This window comes from Parasteatoda tepidariorum, chromosome 5, assembly GCF_982258835.1.
Source record: "Parasteatoda tepidariorum strain Cologne lab strain chromosome 5, Ptep-v5.0, whole genome shotgun sequence".
Taxonomy (NCBI): domain Eukaryota; kingdom Metazoa; phylum Arthropoda; class Arachnida; order Araneae; family Theridiidae; genus Parasteatoda; species Parasteatoda tepidariorum.
The window spans coordinates 42752107-42757842 of record NC_141759.1 but is presented as its reverse complement, the minus strand read 5'-3'; positions in this window follow the sequence as shown (position 1 = coordinate 42757842).

Below are 5736 nucleotides of genomic sequence, written 5' to 3'. Positions count from 1 at the left end.
AAACTCATTCAAAAACCAGATTAAAGTTTGCACCTGCGCATTAAAAAGAACTAAATCTAATAATAATAAAAGAATATATCATAAACAGAGCAATCACTTTATTGACGATCTTCTTCGAGTTGTGAGTAAATTCTGCCAGAGGGCGCTCTTAAGAGATCAAATGCAGTTACTGGGGCATGTTAAACGAAGCGACGATGGGAGTTGAATTATCTATTGCATTACGCTGTAATGATACTCGCGAACAACCAACAGCGAGGTTAAATGTAATCTACGCTTCTGATTAAATTCGTATATTTTGCAAGGTTTTCCCTCAAAACTTTTTTGAAATTTCTCTTTTTATTGAATAAGTAAAGACATGTTTGTTATTGAGTATATACTCGTATACTTAAGTGGATTTTCTCTTTCGAAAATGCTACTTCTTTTGTAAAATTTTAAAAACTCAATGGATAATTCATCTATATGGGAAATTTAACAAAGAATAACAAAAGAATTTCATTTATGCTTTTGTTATTTCTGCTTCTTATTTCGTGGGGCATATTCACAAATTAATTCTTACTTCGTAGGGCATATTCACAAATTAGTTGTTATTTCGTGATGCGTAATCACAAATTAATATTATCCAGAAATATTTTTATCAGAATTTTAAATTTATTAGAATTAAAATTCAATTTCAATTTTTGCTTTCCTGATTTAAAAAAGTTTGAGTAACCCAAAACTCTACTTAAAAGAAATAAGAGTAAAGTAAAAGTTATACATAAAAATCTAATCTTCAAAATAAATCAGACTTTTTAAAAAAAGTTCGTAAACATGTTTTTTCGAGCAATTTTCCTCATTAAAAAAATGATTTTTTTTCATTGCATTAAAATCTTTTCTCAATCATCACATTTAACGTTTTTCAAAAATATAAGATATTAATTTTTATTCTGCTTTTCAAAAAAGAAAACATTTTTAGAAGATAATCAACTTTTAAAAACGTTTGCAAGAAGTAAATTAATAAATAAATTAATGCACAATAAAAAAAAATCTAAATATCCCGAAGAATTAAGTACTTTTTTTTAGCTGAAAAGAGTCCAAGCTGATATTTTCGAATTTTATATTTGTGTGCATACTTGTGTTCTCTTTTTCAGAAATGTTAAGAATTCTAAATTTATATTTCAGGCTTAGAACATTTCTTTCAGACAGAAATACTGCCATTTCAAATTTCATACGAAAGTCAATATATTGACAAAATATTCCTCGTTCGAAAAATTTTTGTTTACTTTTCTTCGTGTCTTCACTTCAGTTGAAAAAACAGTTCTCGTCTAGTATTTTTCTTTCGAAAAAGAAAAAGACTAAACAGAAATTTCATCATCTATTTCATCTCAAACATATCCATGAATGGTTGGGAGAAAAAATATTGACATTTCATTCTTTTAATTTTCTGATATCTTCGAAAACTGTCAATTTAATACTTTTTTTTAACATCATGATGAGACAGCTTTTAATATTGCTAAACAACTATTTTAAATTTTATTTTACAGTAAAATTTATGTAGTGTCTATAGGAATATATTTAAAACAAAATCGTGTATTTATTGACCTCCTTTTTTTCTGATGATGCGCATTTCAAATCATTGCTTTTGCAAAATGTCATATATACATATAGGTGCGCTTAGGGCTAACTGTAACTAGTAGCTCATACAGCTATAAAAAATGAATATTTTTATAATTTAAAAAAAATTTTTTTAATCGTATTCATCGATAACTATTCAACTGATTACATTCAAACTTTATATTATGTCATTTAAAATTGCCTAGTTTAAAATGGTGTGAAAATGTGAGCAATTTACCGTCATAAAATATTTCGACAATTATGAAATAAAATAATAAATCGTTGAAAATGATTTTTACTTGGAATTTTCTTTGGATAAACGAATTTGATAATTGTATGAGAAAATGTTTAGATCCGCTTAAACACATCCCCAGCAAAGTAAGTGAAATTAACTGTAAAACCCAAACTTTTGACATCTTTAACTAAACTATTGGATTCATATTTTCCGAATTGAGGATAGCTCCCGAACTCGCCAAGAATCTAAATTTGTGGAATAAAATGTATATTTACATTCGAAGTCAAATTTCGATTGAGAGGCTATTAATACAGTTTGTGTCTAATTTCGTACTTTTAACCCCTTGGGGACGGGTGATTCAGAAAAGCATTCGTACAAAATCAGAATCAGGATGTAATTAAGTAAAAAACGGTAACTTAAATGTAGTCGTTTCTAATTTGACAGACTTACTTTGCTTTTACTTTAATTATTGTTAGTTTAATCATGTATATAATCAATGTTAGTTCAAAGTGTAACTAAATAGTTTTATTTTGAACAAAGTAATGGTGAATTAAATAACTCAAACAATTATAACTCTGCCCACAAATAAACTGCTAAAGAATTACTTTGATTACCAGTTTTATCTTTTTACCCCGGTTGATACGGTTTTATGCTGGCACGTATTTGTGACAGTCTGCGCGAAAGGGTTAAATAGCATCTGTACTAATTAATTTGCACACTTGACGTCATCCCGTTGAATTAAAAAAAATGGCACCAATTTGTAAAAATCTGATCAATAAAACATAATTTATACAATGTGATGTCTTTCTTAGCTCAGTGCTGATTTTATTACTAACATTCATATCGTTGGTCAAAATTTTTAAAGCTGTGGCGTAACTACCACTACAAATATTAAATACCATTTCACTAGTATATAAAACATGTTAACTTAATTGAAACACGAAGTACGTTTTAATTGTTTAAGGTTGGCATCGTTTATAATTAATCTCTACAATAGTGATATGTGAAAGATCCCCGTTATAAATTGAAATGATATGAAAAGTGGTTTTATGGAAAAGGGGGTTTAATATATTATCGAAATTAATTGGTTTTTCTACTGTTAAGGCATTCAAAAAGTACTTTTTCCTTAGAATTCCATATCTAATCAGAAATAACAAAATCATTGTGGTATCTGAGAATCTTTTAACTCACCCAGATAAGTGAAAACACAGAAAAAAGTTTCCCACCACAATGAATGTCTTTGAAAAAAGGAACTGTCCTAAATATATGACGCCGGGCGTTAACCGGTTAAACAGTTGATTTGCTTAAAAATATACTGCTTGAAGATAAAAAAAAATCCGATAAAGTAAATTAAGTCTCCCGGTCAATGAACAGTATTGAAGAAAAAAAATTATGAGAGAAATGCTATAAAAATAGAAGAAAAAAAATTATGAGCAAAAAAATGTTATAAGAAATGAAGAATGAATGTAGTACAAATAAATTTTTAGCATGAATCAACAAGTGGAATTTGTTCAGCGAATTGTATCACAGATAAAATTCTGGAAGGGGAGTAATGTGGCGTAACTACCACTACAAATATTAATTACCACTTCACTAGTATATAATGCATGGTAACTTCTATTATATGTCGATGAGTTTGAAACAGGAAGGTTGGCGTAGTCGATAATTAAAATCCCCACAAAGCCTTAAACTCTACGATCTTAGGTGATAACTGGCTGTTGTATGAGAGTTTGACATGATGTTAGATTTGATATTGCAATCTGATATTTTACGATAACAATATTTTTGAAAAATAAAAAGATAGCTGACATTAAAAACTAACATATGGCCTACCGATTTTCTAGCAGCTCATACATCGTTAGTAACACAAATGCTAAACGACTGAAGCTTGGCTGGAAAGTGGTGTAATATATCATCAACTCATATATCTCCGACCTTGCACTATCGAGATATCATTTGTTCTGAACTTCACAAAACTTTCTAAATGGTAAAAAGCTCAGTAATAACGATGCACTCAAATCGAGACTAGGTTGATCTTTTTTTTCTTCTTTTTTTTTTTTTTTTTTTTTTTTTTGTCTGATAAGAATCACAAGTTCTATGAGCCTGGGATAATATAGATACCAGAAATATGGGAATACGACATCGAATAAAATGGGAGATATTTTTCCAGTTTCTTTTTTCTTCTTCTCTTTTTTATGCATAGAAAAATTGAGTTTTATTTCCCACTAAAACCGCAATTACTTTCTTTCCACTCAATAATTTCACACTTTAAATCTTCACACCAGAATCAGTAAGATCGAGTACTTGCACAAATGAAGGAAAATATTCCCCAGTGATATCCATTCCAGATTTAATTGTTCCTTAAATTTGATTCAGATAAATTGAAAACTCTTTTATGTTTAAATTATTCCCTGGAAACTTTTAATGGGAAGATTTTTTTTTTATGGCTGTGACATTACTTACATGGCTGTGACATTACTTACATTTGCACAAGGGAACAAATTTTTTGTTGCATTGATACAAATGATCTTACATTAATTCGGTTCTGCGAATTTTAATTTTGAAAGCTACAGATTTTTTTTTAACGAGACTTTTAGTTTAGTTTATTTTTTGTCTTAATATATAAGTTTATAAAAAACGTAGAGGTTTATACACATATGTATATATACTTGTCTGCTCCCTTTAAAAGAACATTCAAGGCGAAAAACATCTGACCTTAACGTATCGCATCATAAACTAAAATATATTGTCGTCATCTTCCAACCCCGCCGCAGGTAGAGCAGGTGTGGAGACAAATTAGATGTAAAAAATATCCTGTTTGGAATATGATATGAATCCTGTCTGAATTGCATAAAAACTGTAGCTTGCGAATGGTGCAGCGGAGGCCAATATATGCCAAAATACAGCGCCACCTATAATTAGTTTTTTATATTATTTTATTTTTAATTATTTTATTATTGTACCACTGAAATGCAACTTCTGTAGTTTTTAGTTTTTCTCCTCTTGTGTAAAATAAATATATAGTTCTTTTTCCTGGTGTTTTCTAGTGCATTCAATTTTTATCCATTTACACGTAAATACAAGAGAAGGTAAATAAATTTTCCCTTACCCTTCATTGGTGACCCGGACGTGATTTTCTGAATTTTCTCAAAACTTACAGAGAATCATAAGGATGATTAAACCTATCTCTACCACAACCCACGAAAAAAGAACAGTTTTCGTTTCAAAACAACTTTCAAATTGTTCACAAGTATTTCTTTACAACAATAACATCAATTCTTCACTACAACCGGTCTCTCTTAGATCATACTCCGTAATATCTAGAAAAGATAAATACTTCGATATTGAAATTCAGGGCAAAATCAAAAGAGTTTCGATCGGCAAATTTAAACCATGCTTTCAACTGAAAGATAGTGATATCCCCAACCAAAAGCCAATAACCGACAAGAGAAAATTTAGCGAAAGACCAAAAGATAAGTCCGTGAAAGATAGTTCAAAGGAATACAAAATCGCCAGATCTGGCAGAAAAGTGAAATTTCCTTATCATCTGAAAGATTACGTGTCATAATCGTTACCACTAGGAGGGGGAGTTTGTAGCGGAGGCCAATATGTGCCAAAATACAGCGCCACCTATAGTTAATTTTTTATATTATTTTATTTTTAATTATTTTATTATTGTACCACTGAATGGCAACTTCTATAGTTTTTAGTTTTTCTCCTCTGATGAAAAATAAATATACAGTTCTTTTTCTTGGTGTTTTCAAGTGCATCAATTTTTATCCATTTACACGTAAATACAAGAGAAGGTAAGTTAATTTTCTCTTGCCCTTCCATGGAAACTGATTACAGAATTGAAATTAGCTGCGTAAAAATATCTGAGATCCGTACTCGATTTAATACAACAGAGAAAA